Source organism: Molossus molossus, unplaced genomic scaffold, assembly GCF_014108415.1.
Source record: "Molossus molossus isolate mMolMol1 unplaced genomic scaffold, mMolMol1.p scaffold_m16_p_15, whole genome shotgun sequence".
NCBI lineage: Eukaryota > Metazoa > Chordata > Mammalia > Chiroptera > Molossidae > Molossus > Molossus molossus.
The window spans coordinates 38,054,230-38,075,557 of record NW_023425350.1 but is presented as its reverse complement, the minus strand read 5'-3'; the positions used below and the strand labels follow the sequence as shown (position 1 = coordinate 38,075,557).

At 37.9% G+C, this 21,328-nt stretch overlaps 1 protein-coding gene across 2 annotated transcripts in view; it reads right to left on the bottom strand.

Moving 5' to 3' along the window:
• The window catches only part of ACYP2 (acylphosphatase 2), a 115,866-nt gene that overhangs the window by 63,586 nt on the left and 30,952 nt on the right, over positions 1-21,328 (bottom strand). The window contains exon 5 of one of the 2 annotated variants that reach the window (XR_004959693.1): positions 4,332-4,381. The exons of the other annotated variant lie outside the window; for it this stretch is intronic. The gene's annotated coding sequence lies outside the window, so the exon portion shown is untranslated. Of the gene's footprint in view, positions 1-4,331; positions 4,382-21,328 lie in introns of those variants that run through there. 2 annotated transcript variants of the gene reach the window in all.

Genomic DNA, 21,328 nt, shown 5'->3' with positions numbered 1-21,328 from the left:
AGCCCTGGCTGGGTGGCTCAGCATAATCCCATACACCAAAAGGTTGAGGGTTTGATTCCCAATCAGGCACAGAGGTTGGGTGTTCAATCCCTGGTTGGAGTGCATACGGGAGATGTTCTCTCTCTCTCTTTCCCTCCCTCCCTTTAAATATATTCTCAGGTTAGGATTAAAATAATAATAATAATAATGATAATTTTGACAGGAATTAAAATTTTAGTGGCAGATCATGCAAGACAAGTCAGTCATCTGGACTTAACCAGAGGCATAAGTGGCTCGGCAAACTTTCCTAACACAGTGTTGTAGAAGCAAGCGCTTCAGACTATTTAAATTTATACCACCATCTAAATTCTAGGCTCATAAACAAACCAAGCTCTCAAGCTCCTGAAATTCCCTCTGAATAGCTAACAGGAAAAGTGGTCTGGAAAAAGTCCAGAAAAGCTTACACCCAGATTCAGTCTGCAACTTTTGTAAATTACATTTTTGGAAAGAGGTAGGAAGTAAGTAAAATTCTAAAGATAGGCTTTTTCTTCATTACGTAAGGCATTTTATTTCTAATCTAAGAAGAAAAGAGTAGCTTTTGCTTATACTAGATGTTTTCAGTTCTTGGCATCTAAAGTTAAACAAAATTGATGTTGAAAATTCAATGAAATTCAATTCAAAAATTTTAAATTGAGCTGTCAGACTAATGGGACTGATTCCAACTTTTGTCGTTTTCCCCAGAGAATCTCACTATTTTTGTTTTTAATGAGATAGAGACCGGAAGTCACACAGTGAGACAGAGACAGGAAGTCACACTGTGAGATAGAGACAGGAAGTCACACAATGAGACAGAGACAGGAAGTCACACTGTGAGATAGAGACAGGAAGTCACACTGTGAGATAGAAGACAGGAAGTCACACTGTGAGATAGAGACAGGAAGTCACACAGTGAGACAGAGACAGGAGGTCACACTGTGAGATAGAGACAGGAAGTCACACTGTGAGATAGAAGACAGGAAGTCACACAGTGAGAGAGAGACAGGAGGTCACACACTGACACTCCAGCTTGGGCACTGAGATGTGATTCCCAAGGTGGAGGTGCTTGAGCTATCAGGGCCTCAAAGGACGAGGAAAGCTTCTCTACAAAACAGAAGAAGAATTTGGGAAAGGGAAGTTAACAGACAGGGCTGAGAGGAAAAGTATGATGAAAACCTTGTGTTTCGCATGGGGATCCTTACAAAAACTCAAAATGCTTGGTCAAAGTGCGTGCTATAGAAAATGGAAAGGGCGAAGCTTTACACCAGATTGACATGGCAAATCCAGAGACACAGGAGAGGGACCACAAAAGCATAACACCTGAGAAGTAGAAATAATGGGAAGAGCTTCAGACTTCCATGGGCTATAAGACCACTAAGATCCCAGCTAACTATACATAGGTTTCTGAAAGCTGAAGCAATTCCAGGAGACATCTGGGTTATGTGGAAAATGATTATTAGGGATAGCACACCAACACAAATGTTAGGTAAATCGGTTTGGAAATTCTATCTTTTCTCCTACTTCCACCACCCTTCCAAACATGAACACAATGATGATAATAGTATGATCTTCAAAGTCAGACAGACCTCGAGTCTAATCCTAGCTCTGCCCTTAGGTAGCTGTGAAACTTCAACTAGTCACTTACCTTTCTGAGCCTTACTTTCATCATTCAACAAAAATGGAATAATACACACCTTGCAATACCTGGCATATAGTAAGTGTTCAATAACTGTGTTGACTGATTGCCAAGTTTGCTATGAAAAGAAGATGTGATATGGATGCTAGGCATATGGTAGCCAGGCCCTCAACAAATGTTAGCCATGGGTTTTAGTCCATTCCATTTTGTGATGAAAGTACCAACCAGGTTAATTTAAAAAAGGAAGGAAAGAAGGGAAGAAAGGGAAGGGAAAAGGAAGGGAAGGAGAAAGGAAGGAAGGAAGGAAAAAAAGAAATTTAACAACTGATGCCTCAAGTTTCATTTTAGGATTTTAGGCATTTTACTCAGTAAAACTTGCAATGCCCACTAGCCAAAAGACACTCTCAGTTAATTAGTATTGTATTGTGTTATTTTTCATCTAATAAAGCAAGGAGTTGATAGTTCAGCAATATACAATTATGCTTTTTCATAATAAAAATATAGAGTTTTATTTTTTAGACCATATTAGTCAGCTATACCCATAATAATCCTATGGAACAAAGCATCCCAAACTCGTGGCTTATAACAAACATTTGTTTTCATGCTCATGGGTCTGTATGTTAACTGAAGTCTGACTGGTCTCAGCAGGGCTTTGCTGCAGCTGCAGGTTGGTCTCAAGGTTGACTCCACCTGTGTTCACTATGAGTCCTAAGCTGAAGGGGCAGCAGCTACCCAGGAAAAGCTCTTCTCGTGGCAAATCACCAGAGTGCAAAACCCAAGGTAAACCACGCAAGTACATTTAAGTCTTCATGTTGTATCCACTAACATCCCATTGACCAAAGCAGTCTCATAGTCAAACCCATTATCAGTGGGATGGGGGCTGAACAATAAAAGTACCCAATAATGAATACTAAAATTTTAACTAGCTGGATGTAATCGCATTATTTCTACCTGGAGTTAAATTCACATTAATGAGGCTCTGAAAGGAAAGATCTTATGGTAATTAAGGAGGAGATGCTGGAGAGATGAGGCACTAATAGAGATTAAAAGTCTAATACTCCAATTAGTAAATAAGAGGTAACTCAGTCTTCAGATATTCATTTGTAATTATATAGAAAATAATTTCAAGCATGTCTTACATGTTTCAATTGAATCAGACTGTCTCTTTACTCAAACTGTTATGTCAAACCATCAAAAGTAATTGATCTCATTATCAAAATAGAAAATAACAAATCTTTGCTACTTCCTGAAATTTTCAGTTGAATAAACATCTGTCATTTAAAAACATTCATAAGAGTATCTAGGAAAAGCTCTAACATACATCACTTATTTAAAAGAAACTTTGCACCCCTGGCCGGTTTGGTTCAGCGGTTAGAGCGTCGGCCTGCGGTCCTGAGAGACCCAGGTTCGGTTCCTGCTAAGGGCACGTACCTCGGTTGCAGTTTGTCCCCGGCCCTGGTCGGTTGTGCGGGTGGCAGCCACTTGATGTGTTCCTTTCACATCGATGTTTCTCTCTCTCTCTGTTCCTCTCTCTCCCTCTCACTCTACCTGAACAAAAAAATGGAAAAAAAATAAATAAATAAAAGAAACTTTGCAAAATGTATTAAGATAGATTTAAAAAGAAAAATAAAACATTAAGCCAACATAAGTGCTTTGAAGTTTAAGCATCTTCAACAAATTTAAAATTCTAGGTTGAGAAAATAATAGACAACAAAAATATATTTAGTCAGCCCTGCGGGTGTGGCTCAGTGGATTGAGCGTCATCCCATGGACTAAATCCTGGTTCAATTCCCAGTCAGGGCACATGCTCAGGGTGCAGGCTCCATCCCCAGTGCGGGGGAGGGGTGTGCAGGAGGCAGCCAATCAATGTTTCTCTCTCACATAGATGTTTCTATCTCTCTAAAAAAAAAAATCAATAAAATGTATATTTTTAAAAAATACGTTTAGTCAAAAGAGCACCAGTCTGTTTTCAATCATTTTATAAATTACTCAGTGTAAGCTTAAAGAAATGATTTTAATTAAGAAAGATTACACTTGGGTATTAATATGATAAAATATGCTGACATAATATTTAAAGTCTCTGTGGTGATAACAGAAACAAAGAATTGCTTGGAAATATAAAAAATAAGTTTAACAGAAAATTTGATTTCTGGTGTTCCATTGTTTTCTAACTCGGGCCTCAATTATAACAATATCAAACATCTATTTTAAATACTCCTTAGGACCAATTGCTTTGGTAAAATTCTTATGAACTATCTTAACTACTAGGTAGAAGGTATACCATTAGATATTAATTCTAATGAATTAATCTGTGAATTAACATACTTTTTTTTTTTCTTGATTCCAGAGAGAGAGGAAGGAAGAAGGAGAGGGAGAGAGAAACATTGATGAGAGAGAACATTGACTGGCTGCCTCCCACATGCCCCCTCTGGGGTCTTGGCCCACAACCTGGGCATGTGTCCTGACCGGAAATCGCCTACCTCCTGGTGCATGGGTTGACATTCAACCGCTGAGCCACACCGGCCAGACTCCTCATAGATTCTAATGGCTTTATGTGTAAATTCCACATCCAAGATACATACTCCAGGTTGCCCACCTAAGATCCATTCTCCTTTTGTTTCTTAGGACTAGATTCCAAATTTTGCTCAGATGGCAATGCACCCAGTTAAAAATACCCACCTTCCAAAATTCCCTGGCAGACAGAAATGCCCATATGACCACTGGATCTGACTAAAGAGATAAGAGCAGATTATTTGTAGAGACCTCCAAAAAAGCTACTGTTTTCCAATAGAAAGGAACAGAAAGATGAATGTGGTGCTTGGAAGAAGAGTCTCATATGATCACAAAGACAAAAGCCATGTGTTAAGGACAAAAAATCCTGGGACACTGATGACATCATGACATCTCTGTACCAGCCCAAGACTGCTGACCTTCAAACTTCTTGTTTTGTTTTGAGAAAAATAATTCCTTTTTGATTAAGCTACTTTAATTGGATTTCCATTACAAACAGCAAACTGGCGATTCTAAGTGATATGTCTTTCTTTTTTTTTGGTATGTGCCCCTAGCAGGAACTGAACCCGGGACTCTCTGGTCCGCAGGCCGATGCTCCAACCGCTGAGCCAAACCGGCCAGGGCTAAGTGATATGTCTTAACACTATTATTATGAATAATTTTAAAAATAATTACCAAACAATGGTTCAATACCTAGCATTGTGCTAGTATGCAGAAAATACAAAAATACATATGCTCTCTGCTCTCCAAAAGCTATCAATTACAGAAAAGACATACAGAACATAATCAATACAAGTTGGGTTATGATTCATTTAATAAATATTTATTGAACACGTGTGTGTGTGTGTGTGTGACAGCAGCAGAGAGACCCTACAGGATATAAGGTAAATCACTCAAGGATTATTTCCTCAAAGAGCTTAGAACAGGTATGTGTATCTATTGTAATATTTATAATACCTATTGTAAAATTTATCTATAAGTAAGTACATACATATATATCTGACAATATGCATATTTATCGCAATACTTACAATATATATTTAAAAACCTATCTATACAATAAAGGTATGTATCTGATAGATATGCTCATAAAGAGCTATAAGAATGTGCATGGCTAAGCACTACTAAAGAAAGCACAAATTAAATACTAGTTTAAATGAAGATAAAGCTACTAATTGACAAGATCAATTAGTAAGGGTTCCTTCATACAGAACGTATACTTGTGAAGGATACCGAAGAATGGATAAAATGTAGGCTTGCGGAAGTAGGAAATGGGTGAAGGAGCATTTGGTCATTAAGGGACAAGAAAGAGAAAACTAAAAAAAAAGTAATAAGGTTTAGGGCTAGAATAATGATGGCTTTATTAACAAAAATTAGGAACATATAAGGTATATATTGGGGAAGATAAATAAAGGGTTGAAGACTATACTTAGTCTTAATAACAAAACAAACAGATGAAAAGCAAGCTTTCCTTCAACCCTCATTTCACCCATTATTATTCTATTCTCTACTCTCACGTCCTGCTAAAGGCATGTTTGACAATTATCTATATGATAATCTCACTTTCATTATTATTATTATTATTATTTTAATCCTCACCCGAGGATATTTTTCCATGTGTCTTCAGATACAGTGGGAGGGTGGGAGATAGAAGGAGAGAAAGAGAGAGAGAAACATTGATGTGAGAGAGACACATCGACTGGCCACCTTCTGCATGATCCCAATCAGGGATGGGGGTCAAACCACAACTGGGATACATGCCCTTGACCAGAATCGAACCCATGACTCTTTGGTCCACAGGTTGATGCTCTAACTGCTGAGCCAAACCGGCCAGCGCTCACTTTCTTCACCTTTACTCTAAGCTGGCTTTAACATGTTAATGATTCAACTGAAATAAATATTACTTGACATAATCAACAATGAAAACCTAGAGGTGTGCTGTCCAGTGTGGCAGCCTCTAACTTGATGGCTGTTTAAATTTCATTAAAATCAAATATAATTAACATTTAGTTTTCAATCTTATTAACCACATTTTAAGTGCCCAAATGGCCACATGTATTGGACAACAAAAGAATACTTCCATAACTGCAGAGAGTTCTATTGAACAGTAATGACCCAGACTTTTTTCTCTTTGAAGGTCAGGGATAAGGCAAGAAAGCCCTATTATCATCACAATTTTCAATACTTTTCTAAACTGGGTTTGAACCTATAAAATGAGTCAATAAAGGGAAATGAGATCTAACGAGTAGGAAGGAATGATTGTCTCTATGGCAAATAAAATAAAAATCTATTAGAAAAATTATTAAAAATTAGATATAAAACAAATATAACCAAATTCACATATATTTGCACTTGCAATAATCAGAAAATGTGAGGAAAAGCTCCCATTCACAACTGCAACAAAGGATAAAATAAACTTAATAAAAATGTGTAATAGTTATATTATAAAAAATGTCAGTAAGAGGAAAAAAAAATAAGATGAATAGAGATCAATGTTTTATTATGCTTTTTCCCAGATTTACTGAGAAATTACTGACATAACATTATGTAAGTTTAAGGTGTACAACATGGTGATTTGATATATGTATATACTGTGAATAGATTACCACAATAGATTAGTTAATACATCCATCATCTTACATAGTTACCATCTTTTTTGTTTGAATGGTGAGAATATTTAAGATCTATTCTCTTAGCAACTTTCAAGTATACAATATAGTATTATTAACTATAGTCGCCATATTTTATATTAGTTAATGGGAATATATTATAAATATGTCCATCTCTACAAACTAATTTTGACATTTAACATAATTCCAATAAAAATTCAAGTTGCAAAATAATTTTGCGACTTGCAAAATTCTCTCCAGTTTATCTGGAAGCTGACCAGCTGTTAGACTGGCCAAAACACTTTGGGAAAAGAGGAGGTTTTGCTCAACCAGACAGCATATGAAGCATGTTATAAACACTCAAAATCAAAAGAGTATGGATCTTGCACAGGAATAGAGTAGGTTAATGAAACAAAATTTAAAAGTCTATGAACAGACCCAATTATTTATATAGATTATTGTTTATGATAAAACTAGCATTTCAAAATAGTGAATGAATAGAGATGAATACTTCAAGGGCTTAAAAATAAACAAAGTTAGAATCCTGTCTCACAATATATAAGATAAATTCTATACTGGTTAAAGTTGTCTGTGTTAAAACAGAAACCAAAGTACTAGAAGAAAACAGAGCTGAATAAAAACATATATATATTTGTATGGGGAAGGAATTCCTAAGCATGATCCCCAAAGGCAGAAACCATAATAAGACTGACAGACTGAACTCAGAAATGTAAAACTTATGTATAGTACAGACCTCACAATAAACAATTATAAAAGAAATTTTTTATCCTCACCTAAGGATATGTTTCCATTGATTTGAGAGAGAGAGAGAGAGACAGAGACAGAGACATGGAAAGGTGGTCTCCTGTGTGCACCCCAACTGGGGATCGGACCTGCAACCCAAGTATGTTTCTGACCAGGAATCGAAACCAAAATCTTTTTGATGTATGGGACGACACTCTAACCAACTGAGCCACCTGGCCAGGGCTCAAATAATGTTTTAAATGACCTAATTTTCATCATCATAAACTTTGTTGAATAAACTTATTTTATTTATTTATTGTTTAATCCCTGCCCAAGGATACTTTTCCATTGATTTTTCAGATAGAGAGGAAGGGAGGGAGGGGAAAAGGGATGGAGGGAGAGAGAGAAATATCAATGTGAGAGACACAAATCAATCTGTTGCTTCCCGTACACACCAGACTGGGGAGAGAACCTGCAGCCTAGGTATGCGCCCTGACTAGGAATTGAACCCACAACCTTTGGTGCACAGGAAGACACTCTAACCAATTGAACCACCCAACCAAGGCAGGAAATGCATTTTTGGTCCGCAGTGGAGGAAAAAGGAGACTACATCTGAGGTTCCACATTGAATTCAAACTAAAGTTGAAAAGCAAAACAAAGTAGAAATTCTATGTGCATTTTGATATTTGATCTGTAACAACTGTTCCCTTTTACATGAAAGGTGATCTACCCACATGGTTACCCAAAGATCATGCTTACCCTAAGAGCATTAGCCAGAGGAATCAACAATTTTCCCCAAAGATTCCTGCCATCTCCCAAAATAAAGAAAAGTTCAGGCAATGCGAAGATCAGTAAGACAGTATCTCCACAATCCAAAATGTGCCTCTGCTACGAAACTAATATGGAAACACCATCACCGCTATACTATACCACATTCATTCACTCACTCACTCACCTACAATGAATACCTATGATGTGCCGAGGACTATGACAGGCAGTGGGAGAAACTTACAATCAGCCCTTATCAAATGTAAACATGTTATGCCCCTGACTGAATTCCTGCCAGATATAAAATAGCTAAAAGTAAATTAGAAAAAAAGGAATAAGCAGAGTTTCTGGCATCCTAAAGGATACAGGTTTGCTAAGTCTGCATTTTCAAACACTGATTATGTCCCACCCTTCTGGTCCATAGAGATGAAACTATGAGTCTCCAAGTTGTAGAAGAAAGAGTACTGTAAAGCAATACACAGAGAAATGGTAGATGTCATTTCATCATTTAAAACACAAAAAGAGTAGGGGGAAAACTGGTGAGATGAGTTAAATTTATTCTTTGGTAAATAAATCACTTATAATATTTAGAAATTAAATATAACCAGTAATACATGAAAATTTGAATACCATAGTTCTCAAAGCAAAGTTTAAAAAAACTGTGAATTCAAACATGAAACCAACAACACGGACCACAGACAGAACTAGATATAGAAGATACCAAGGCGGGGTTTCATGATCCTTTCAGCCCAGCTCAGTGGATCAGGATCATCGTAGCCTCGGCAGAGCAAGGACCAACAGCATGTTAGGTTTGTCTCTTAAAACCTGGGATATGCCCTGGCCGGTTTGGCTCAGCGGTTAGAGCGTTGACCTGCGGTCCACAGAGACCCGGGTTCGGTTCCCACTGGGGGCACGCTTGGTTGCAGTTTGTCCCCGGCCCTGGTTGAGTCGTGCAGGTGGCAGCCACTCGATGTGTCCCTTTCCCATCGATATTTCTCTCTCTCTTTCTCTCTTTCCCTCCCAATCTATCTGAACAAAAAAAATGGAAGAATGTCCTCGGGTGTGGATAAAAAAAAATAAAAACCTAGGACATATCTAAATTCTTTATAACACATATTTCATAACAGGTCTTGGACATCAGATTTAAACATCACTGTAATGCTCTATGTTAATGATGCATCTAGAATTGACTATTTACATATTTATTTAAATAGATAAAATTTGGATTTAGAGTTCAAATTCTTTTCTTCACCATCGGGAAACTGCTGCTTACTCTACAGCAGTATTTCTCAAGCTAAGATCTATGGATATATTATTAAAGGTCTTCAAATTCTTGATGATGTGTTTTTAATTTTTTAAAATTTTTTTAGGATATTCTAAAAAGAAATTTAAAGATTATGTGCACCTTTTGAGTGACCCCATGCAACTGCATAGTGCAATAATATTTTTATGCAGTAGTTTGTATGTACGACTGAGTTGATGCCAGTTGGCATCAGGGAAAGCTGTATAAAGGAAGGCCCTGTGATCCAAAAGAGCAGAGTGGAGGGAGAGCCCAGCATCATTTTTGTGCCAACTCGTATCAACTTATTGGAAATAAGTGTGGTCATAACATGCAAAAAAAAAAATTTTTCTAGTCCTGATTATAGCAATAATTACATTAGATACCTGTCTAATGAAGGCTAACTTTAATTCAATTAGGCTAACTTGATCTTCAAGTGATGAAGCTTCACATACATAGTTGCCAAGTGATACATGTTGCTCTCTTCCAAAACTACTCACTGAGTGTTGGTGGTATAGTGGTGAGCATAGCTGCCTTCCAAAACTACTCACTGAGTTTTATTAAAGATAAGGCAGTTAGAGACTTCAAGGTGTTAACATTGTTTGAATACCATACTTATGTAAACAGGCATTTGTTGAGTATTTTAAGAATCCAAATACAAAAACAGATGAACCACAGCACTAGACCTGTGGTAACATCCTTGCACTGTAATTTCCCAAATCAACAGCTATTTCAGCAAAGCTGGATCAATCATCCCATTAAATCCATGTTGATCTGAATTGAATGTTCATTTGAATTGTAATGGTTTTGTAGTCCTATTTATTTATTTTTTTATCCTCACCAGAGGACACTTTTTTCCATTTTTTTGTTCAGATAGAGTGGGAGGGAGGGAGAGAGAGAGAGAAATATCGATGTGAAAGGGACACATCGAGTGGTTGCTACCCGCACAACCCAACCAGGGCCAGGGACAAACTGCAACCGAGGTACGTGCCCTTAGCGGGAACCGAACCCGGGTCTCTCTGGACCACAGGCTGATGCTCTAACCACTGAGCCAAACTGGCCAGGGCTGTAGTCCTATTTATATTTCATTTGTAAATTTGTTTTAGTTTGATTTAGTATAAGAGTTATAAGCATAAAATATTATATGTAGTTTTATGTCTGTCTATATGAAACAACATAATAAGCAATCTAGGTAAAATAAGTTATTCAAGTAATATTATAATAACAATTTCAGTAAACCCTAAAAGTCCTCAGGGATTTTATTTTCTTCAAGAGGTTGGGATACATCCCTGAACTTGAGGAACTCCACTTTATGAACACATTAGTCTTATCTAGGATTTAAGAGAAGTGGTGTATTAACATGGTTCTCTGTTGGCAGCATAAACTTTACTTCTTAATTCGAAAGTTATTGTGTCCTTGCTTCTGCTTTATCCCCAAGCTTCAACGCTCAAATTGGAAGGCCATCTGGAGAGGGCTCCAAATGGTACGACACAAGCAGGAAAGGAACCCCTTTTGTAACAGTCACTGTACGGAATTTTAATTGCTTTCCATTTTTGTCTAAACTGTCAGTTTCTGTAAAGACAGGACAACATCAAAGCCTGAGAGTCTTGATAAATGTTTGACAAATGAAGAAATGAACCGTTCCAAGTCATTTCTCGACTCATCTTACTCCAGCCTGGTTCAAAGAAAATGCGTCCAAACAATGTCTTAATATAGATATTTTAACTACAAGAAATAACTCTACAAGAAGTATATTTGAAACCTGTATAATTTTGTTAACCAGTGTTACCTCAATAAATTCAATAAAAATACCAAAGAGCCCTGGCTGGTTTGGCTCAGCGGTTAGAGCGTCGGTCTGCAGTCCAGAGAGACCTGGGTTCAGTTCCTGCTAAGGGCATGTACCTCAGTTGCAGTTTGTCCCCGGCCCTGGTTGGTCGTGCGGGTGGCAGCCACTCGATGTGTCCCTTTCACGTCGATGTTTCTCTCTCTCTCTCTTCCTCTCTCTCCCTCCCACTCTATCTGAACAAAAAATGGAAAAATGTCCTCGGTGAGGATTAAAAAACAAACAAACAAAAAAACCCCCAAAGAAGTGTATTTGATGTTGACTGATCACACAGTCACAACTGATTGTAATTATCAATATCCTTGGAGACTAGCTCTGCAGGAGGCTCTCTAAATGATAAGAAATAATTCTAAGATGACCTGAACAATATACTCAAATTTACCAAAGAAGATAAACATGAGCAACTTTTATCTCCTATCAATAAAAATCATTAACTACAAAATAATGAATACATCAACCCAAAACAAGAGTCAAAAAGCAATATGGAATTAAAATAAAATTAAAAGGCAGCATTAAAATGCATCATTTAAATATATTTTAAAAGTCTACTAGTTCACAAAAATGAAAAGATTCCCTACCTCCCCCACATATCATATTTTAAGAAAAACAGATTTTTAAAAAATTTCTGGGTGGTACTAACCTAGAAGCCAGCAAACATTCCTCGCTTCATTCTTAAGAATTGATGAAATACATCTGCAAAAATAAACAGCCTGAAAAAGCTGAGCTTGCCAAAAAAAATAAAAAATAAAAAGTGTTTGTCATTTCCTCAATACTTTTCTTTAATAAAGGAGAAATCAAAGAAAAGCTCATAAACTTTATATTAGGGATTACCTCAGTAAACATATGACACCCCTTCCCAACACACACATGATAGGGTGTCTGGATACAATCTGACAAATGATTAATCCTATAGGGTTTGATTTATGACATAGAATATTGCTCAATAGTACATGCAAGTAACAGTTTTTCTTATTATTTTTATTTTTTATGTAACTGGGACCTATACAGGAGCCCTGGAAAAATATCTCCTTTTCCTTCCAAATTCAAAACATAAATTCTTATCAGCAGGCTGTCTAATAAGTTATATCAATCACTAAGCCACTATTTCAATTTGTGCTCCTGCAGCAAAGATGCTTTGGAGCTAAGGAAATCATTCTGGACAAAAACTCATTTCCTGCTCAATCCTAGGGGTCATATGATGATGTCAAGCTAATGGAAAGTCACGTAGAGATCAAGATCCCACAATTAACGGCACACATATGTGCGCGCGCGCACCCACGCTAAACACCATTCTAGGGTTTAAAAAGTAAATTGTAGTAACCTTAGGAAAGAAAAATATAGATGAAGACTATCACATAAAATTAAAATAAGACACCCAAGATTAGGGACAGTGTGTTATTAACATCAGGATCATAAATGAGAGGGAAAGAAGAGGGGGAGAGAGAGAAATGAAGAGTGCGAGAACCACTGTAGAACCAGAGGGAGAAAGATAACTAGAAAAAAAATTATTTTAACTTGGAGACCACAAAAAAAAAAAAAAAAAAAAATGATAGGATAAGGGCAACTAGAAGACATCCAAGCTTGACATATCCTTGAACTAGAAGTTTACACAAAACAAGTGAGGAATATAACCCAGAAGATAACATTTTATAGATCTGTGTGAGGTCCTGGAACATTCTGTGTTATAACAATTTTAGGATTTTAGACATTCCACAGGATAGCAAGTTGATTAGCCTTCTCTCTTTAATCCACATTTTGGCCACTATTCTAATTATGTGTTCAAGATTGCTCAATATTAAATGCATGTGAAGAACTTGAAAGCTAAGTTTCAAAGAACTGAAATAATACTATTACAGGAGACTGACCCCACAAAATAATATAGAAAAACTGACAAGAAGTATGGCTTATGGTTTATATGTTTCATGCCCTCTACATTCAACTACAGTATAAATTAGCATTTTTATTACTGCAGAGTGGTACTAAACAGTAAAGCCAAGCTACCAAAACCCTAGCAAACATTATCTTTCATTTAGGTTCACACCTACATTGATATAAATGTATGTAAGATCCCCCAGTGATGATTAGTTTTATGTGTCAACCTGGCTAGACTATAGTGGTCAGTTGTTTAGTTAAATACTAGTCTAGAGGCACGTGCTCTTGACCAGGATCAAACCCACAGTCCTTTGGTCTGCAGGCCAACATTCTAACTACTGAGCCAAACCCACCAGGGCCTATAAAGGTATTCTGAAGATGTGATCAACATTTACAATGAGTAGACTTTAAGTAAACGGATTATCCTCCATAATGTGGGTGAACCTCATCCAATCAATTGAAGATCTTAAGAGCAAAGACTGAAGTTTCTAAGAAAAGAAAGAATTCTGCCTTCAGACTGCAACTTAGAAATTCTGCCTGAGTTTTCAGCCTTCAGAGTCAAGACTGCAACATAAACTCCTTCCTGAATTTCCAGCCCGCCAGCCTGTCCTACAGATTTCGAACTTGCCAGCTCCCACAATGATAAATCAATCTCTCTATGTCTACCTCTACCTATATATAGTGTGTATTTATATAAATTTAAATGTATACCCATATAAGAATATGTATATGCGTGTGCATGTACACACACACACACACACACACACACACACACACAGTTGGTTCTGCTTCTTGGGAGAATCCTGATTAATGCAATGCCCAAAACCATAACAAAAAATAAATGTATTCTTTTTCTTCTAGTTATTCAAGTTTTATACTTGAGGAAAACGCTGGCTATCATCAAACTTACATGGTTTACAAATCACTTTTAAAAATCTACATTAATACACAGAGTGCCTATGAATACTCCCTCTATGGTTTATAGCTTCTATTACACATATTAAGAGTTTAAAACAACCCTGGCCGGTTTGGCTCAGCAGTTGGAGTAATGGCCCGCGGACGGATGAGTTGCATGTTCGATTCCGGTCAAGGGTGCATACTTCAGTTGCGGTTCGTCCCTAGCCCTGGTCAGGGTCGTGTGGGAGGCAACCAGTCGGTGTGTCTCTCTCGGATACATGTTTTTCTCTCTCTCGCTCTCTCCCTCCCTCCCTCCCTCCCTCCCTCTCTCCCACTCTATTTGAAGATAAACAGAAAAATATCCTTGGGTGAGGATTAAAAATAATAATAATAATAATAATAATAATAATAATAATGAGTTTAAAACAGATTGTACCCCTTATAGGGGAACATTTAATTTCCATTTCTAAATTTATATTTTGAGCAAGTGAATTTTATTTACTCTATAATTACAGAAAAGTTCACAAATAGGATCTGGTTGAACCAAGGTGAAATAAGTGGTACACCTGTTTCAGGAAACAAAAAAGACAGCAATGCTATGGAGAATTTATATAATGCTAATTGGCACCTGGTTTAAATACAGATGCCATCTGTGACAACTGTAAGGCTCTTAGGTCTGTCAAAGCATAAAGGATAAATTATCTTGTTTTCAAAGTGCCTTTTAGCATATTAGTTTTGAATCAAACACAATAAAGATATCACTAATTATACCTTTAGCAAAGTGACAGGCCACCTAATTAAATGAAAACATATAATAACACGTGTTGGATAGAAACATTTTAGAAACAGCACAGGACTTATAAAAATACTTTTTAATTGGACAGGAGAACAATTCAAAGTCATTCTCTAGGCACAGCCAACCATGCCAGTAAATAACTGATCTAAATTGCAGTTTGTGACATGTGCCTCTAATTCACATCATCCACTATAAATATTTAAGAAAACTATTTGCAAGCAAATAAATTACAATGACACTTTGAGCCCAAGGACTCAAACTTAAAACCCAAATACCTTCAAGGATAGGGGATTTAACAAAAATGTGGGGCATGAATTTAATTTAAAAATATGAAAAATGATTTTTTTTTTAAATGTAGGAAGTGCCAGGTGTAAGAGAGAGGCAGGGGGTGCATGCCCCATCAGAAAATGAGTTTACATTAAAACAACACAATAACAACTTTATTCCATCCCAATGGACTATATCAACCCCAGGCTGAACTCCACAAACAGTTGCAACTTTGTGATCCTTGAACTAAACAGCAGAAGTACTTGAATTAATGAAAGAGATTACAGCCATAAATATCTAGAAAATATATACACTCTTAAAAGGGGTGTGTGTTTGGTAAGTACTTTACTCACAAGTATTGGTATATATTTACCCTAAAACAAAGTCTGCATCACAGGAAAAGTGCAAAATTAGCTGCAGAGGAGTATCCCTGACCCACGATCTGAGACACGCTGGCAAATCTGTACAGATACAAGTCTCTGGAGAGAAAGTTAAACTTTGAGGAGTGAAGGGGACTTTCCGGAAAAGGGATTTGGGAAAGGAATGAAATTGTCTAGAAGAGATTACTGAGCGGAGATACGTGGTGAGGTCCATCTGTCAGTACAGGAAGAAGGAAGAGAGGGGTCCCCACTGTCCCCCGAGCCGTGTGTGCAGGTGAGGGCATCGCACAGCAGCAGTGTGGCTGCTGCCTCGCCTGCAGAGATCACCTTGAGCCACCTCAAGAAAGAGGCAGAGGCAGGGGTGTGGGGGGAGCGGGAGGGGAGAGGAGGTACACAGGGGGTATGAAGAGGTTTCCTGAGAAACCAAGGACAGTAAGGAAAAGCAGGAGAACGGAGCCTTCTCCTCCGCACAGCTGGCCGACAGGCGTGTCTCTGGGTGTTAGCTCTTCGGTGCCAACTAGTTTCCTCTGGTTCTGCAGCGCCTTTGACTACAAAGGCCCCGTCTAGGCCCGGAGGCTGCCTCCCAGTTCGCAGCTCAGCTCCCACAGGTTCCTGGCAATATCCACGCTCCCCACGGGGAGAGCGGGCGTGAATGTTGCTCACCACTTCTACCGGTGAGGGAAAGGGGGTAATGCCCCAGGGTAATCAGTGGGAGAATCAGTGGAGAAGCTTCCAGCCTCTTCCCAACTAGGAAGTTAGGAGAGGGAAATCTTTCTGAGGTCGGTCTTCAGGGTAGCCCTAGGGTACCCTAGGGTACCCAGATCCCCGCTCCACCGCAGTGGGTATTGGCTTTCCTTCCATTTCACTTCCCTTCTCCATCACTCTGCTTCCTGCCATCCCCTCCCAAATAAACCGCCCACACCCAACTGTGGGTCTCAGCTTCTGCTCTCGGGAATCCAAGCTAAAATAATCTCTAAGCCTCATTTTCCTCATCTGCAATATGGAAGTAATAACACTATCTAACATATTAGTATCTTCGAATTCAGTGCTGTAATTAGGTATAAATCAGGCAATATATGCCAAGTTCTCATCATGGTGCTTGGTACACAATAAAAATCCAACAAATACTACTTTGTTCATAACACAAACAGGGAGTAACACTTAAAGTAACACTTAATTTACCACAAATTTTTTTTTTTTCCAAAGGAAACCACACAGGCAATTCAAATAAATATGGGATTATCTTCTAGCTTCTCGATGGGGGCAGTTTTGGCCCCCAGAGGGCATGTGGCAATGTGTGAAGACAATCTGTTTGTCACAACTGGAAGTTACTACCGGCAGGTAGTGGGTAGAGGCCAGGGATGCTGAGAACCATCCTGTAGCTCAGGCCAGCCCCCACAATAACGCATTATCTGGCCCAAATGTCTAAGTGCCAAGGTTGATAAACCCTGTCCAGCACAATATCCTGATTATGACAGGAACCTAATAAATGCCCGTCTAATGTATAATCCATCAAACTTAAAGATTTTTTTGAAATAAGCAAATCAGAATAAGAAAAGTTGTCTTAACAGAATGTCTATGTTGACCACAGAAACAGAACCCTATGAAACATACCTCCATGGTTCACTTGGGGAAAAAAAGGTTAAAGCTTAATAATAAAATGGGCCCTGGCTGGTGTGTTCACAGTGGTTAGAACGTCGGCCTGTGCACGTTCTAAAGATTGTAGGTTCAATCCACTCTCTCTAAAAATCAATGGGAAAAAATATCCTCGGGTGAGGATTTAAAAATATATGTATATCTCATCTCTCAGTTAACTACCAAAGTGTAGGAATCTGAGCGGGTCCGGCGGTGCCTGAGCCTGGCACTGTTCTCCTCCCCTACAGGAATCAACACTCCACCCCTGACAACAGCAACATTCCCAGAGGGGCTCGGAAGGCTGACAGAAGAGGACACCGCCCTGCAGGCAGGCACACCACTTGCCGTGAACCCAGCCTGCCACAGCACACTCCCCTGGAAGGAGAGAGGGATGCAGTCCCCTCACTGTTTGAGGTCTCCATTCTGACCTAGTTTGGGGAGATCTCAAAAAACAAGCAAATGTATATGGCTCTCTTCCTACTTCCACCTGAATATTTATTATCAGAAAACAAAATATCCTAAAATAGTTCCTAGAGTTTTCGCTAATGATACTAACTCCATATTCACAGTTTAAGTAGTATCACAGTCATGTGACCATCCACTGTGTGGATAGCATTTTAATAAAGTTTAGGAAAGGTTTATAAAATAAGATAATTTATTCCTAACCTAAATAGTTTTCACATCTAGTAGGGGATATCAAATATTACACTTACAAGGAAATTGATTGTAACATTACCAAGCAGCAGTAAAAGAAGAAAAAAATATTAGAACTTGTAAATAGGTTAAATATAAAAGGAAAAGAAATAACAAAATTAAATGTTGCAAAAATAACAGTCTTTGATGTTGACAGTACCTACTACTATATAGATCAAAGAGGGTTAAACAAGAAACGATTGGTTTTCATAACTATGAGTCCAAAGGTAGATCAAATTTCAGGGATGCTTGAAACAATGGCCCATTGGTGTCTTTAATAACCCCTGTATTTCCATCTCCCATCTTCCAGCTCTGCTATTCAATGTCAAGTTCACCCTTCAGCTAGGTCTCCTTGTGGGTATAGGATGGCTGCCTCTGCATCCTCACTAACATCTAGCAGAAGATGAAAAGGCACCAGAAAATTGTTTGTGTATCATTAGCCTGAATTCGTCACCTCATTTTTTTTTAATCAATCACAACCAAGAAGGATAGGATCAAAATTATTTACTTGGTTTAATCAGGGGAACCCACAGACCTTGGATGGAATAGATGTTGGGAGACAATCACAATTTTAACTACAATTACAATTGCTTTAAATGCCTTAATTTGAAATGAATTGATAGCTTTATAATATTGAGTCTTTGAATCCAAAGAAACAGCACCTCTTCCCATTTATTCAAGTTGTCTGCTTTTCTATATTTTAGTAAGGGCTTGTAGTTTTTTTCACATATATTCTATTCATATATCTATTCCATAAGTCTATTTAATTCTAGATCATTTTTATTGCATGATTTCGGATTTTTTAAAAACGATGTTAAGCAAGTAAGAAAGTTTATTGGTTTATATAACTGGAAAGTCCCAGGCAGCACTGTCCTTAGACCCTGCCAAGAGCCCCCTGCCCTGGGCCTACACTCTACAGGGCCACCACTTACAAAGACGTGAATAAATAAATGTATAAAAGAATACATTGAGTGCCTCTGTTACTCAGGCTGTGGCACTTTGAACTGAAAAACGCAACCCATGAGGCTGAACATCTATTCTCATGACCCTCTTCAGGCCCCTGGAAAATGTTTCACCACACTTCTCTTGTCCTCAAGATAAAAAATGACTGTTTGTAAATGGTGTATCTCTGTGACCTTAGAAACAGACCCTGCTTCCAGCTGCAGGGAGCATCTAAGTGGTGGAGATTAATTACTTTGCTAAACCCTTCCTCTTAGATAGAATGAAGTCAATAGATTCTTGCATAATGAAGCATCTTTCTGAAGTGTTAAATGTCTATCACCTTCCTTCTCCTTGGTTTTTATTTTATAGTTCCAGAGAAATAACTCATATTACTTTTACATTTGTAAATTTGAAGGAGTAGATGTCACACAAATTCTTTACATGAGCAACTAGATGATCATTTAGTGCTGAAATTAAGAATAATTTTATTTTCATGAGTATATAACAAGATTAATTTATGAGACTAAATTTTCAGATTATATTTTATTTATTTATTATTTTTTTATTTATCATTTTTTTAATTTTTTATTTTTTTATCCTCACCTGAGGACATTTTTCCATTTTCTGTTCAGATAGAGTGGGAGGGAGAGAGAGAGAAACATCGACGTGAAAGGGACACATCAAGTGGCTGCCACCCGCACGACCCAACCAGGGTCAGGGACAAACTGCAACCGAGGTACGTGCCCTTAGTGGGAACTGAACCTGGGTCTCTCTAAACTGCAGGCCAACGCTCTAATCACTGAGCCAAACTGGCCAGGGCTCAGATTATATTTTAAAGCTTCAGATTTAAATAAATTTTTTAAAAATATGTTTTTATTGATTTCTTTAGAGAGGAAGAGAAAGAGATAGAAACAATCGATGTGAGAGAGAAACATCCATTAGCTGCCTCCTGCACGCCCCCTACTAGGGATGGAGCCTGCAACCTAGGCATGTGCCCTGACCAGGAATCAAACTGGGACCTCCCAGTCCATGGGATGACTCTCAATCCACTGAGCCACAGCAGCCGGGCCAGATATAAATAATTTTATTAAAGTTTATACTCATTAATTATACTTTGTAGTTCATCTTTAAATATTAATATATAATTTTAAATATTTTAGAGGATAACATTTTTAGAAAGTCCATTAGCATATTAATCTTTCAAATTTTGTAATATTTGATGGAATATGTTCAAATTTAATACATTTTGAATACAATTACATTTTAAATATTTTAGATAATTTCTGAGAATAGAACACAGATTAAGTAAATACCTTTTTTTTTAATTTTTTCTTTTCTTTATTGATTTTTAGAGAAAGAAGAAGGGAGAGGGAGAGAGAGTTAGAAACATTGATGAGAGAGAACATCAACTGGTCACCTCCTACATGCCCCCTACTGGGAATTTGCCCCACAACCTGGGCATGTGCCCTAGCCAGGAATTGAACCGGCAACCTCTTGGTGCTTGGGCTGATGCTCAACCACTGAGCCACACCAGCCAGGCGATTTTATTAAATAGTAAGTAAATGAACAAAACTTTTAATATCTGAATATATTCAAATCCAGAGATATCAAAAGAGGATAGTATCCTTATACTTCCAAAATAATCTATATATTCAGGATTGGTTTATAGAAATATTGTCCCATTCTATTTTTAGGAGTAAATATATTGATTTCTTCATGTAAAAATCCTTCCCTATCACTCTACTTTGTTATTCATTCATAATGATAAATATGCAGTAAGTGGCAACCAATCGATGTTCTTCATCAGGGGTTGGTAAACTATAGTCTGCAGGCCAAACCTGATGTTTCTACAAAATTCACAAGCTAAGAATGGTTTCTATGTATTACAATGGAAAGAAAAATGGAAAAAAAAAATTCATAACAAAAATTATGTAACATTCAGATTTCAGTGTCCATAAATAAAGTTTTATTGAGACACAGCTTCATTCATTGGTTTACATATCATCTATGGCTGTGTTTGTGCTAAGGTAGTAGAGTTGAGCAGTTTTGACAGCGACTATTTGGCCAATGGAACCTAAAATACTTGCTATCTGGTCTTTCACATTAAAAAAAACAAACGTGCCCTGGCCAGTTTGGCTCAGCGGTTAGAGCGTCGGCCTGCGGTCCGGAGAGACACGGGTTCGGTTCCCGCTAAGGGCATGTACCTTGGTTGCAGTTTGTCCCCGGCCCTGGTTGGTCGTGTGGGTGGCAGCCACTCGATGTGTCCCTTCATGTCGATGTTTCTCACTCTCTCTCCCTTCCTCTCTCTCCCTCCCATTCTATCTGTACAAAAAATGGAAAAAATATCCTCGGGTGAGGATTAAAAAAAAAAAAAACAAACGCAAGTCGGGGAGCAGCACCGAATCCCTTTGCTTGATGATGGGATAGACCACTGAAAAGTC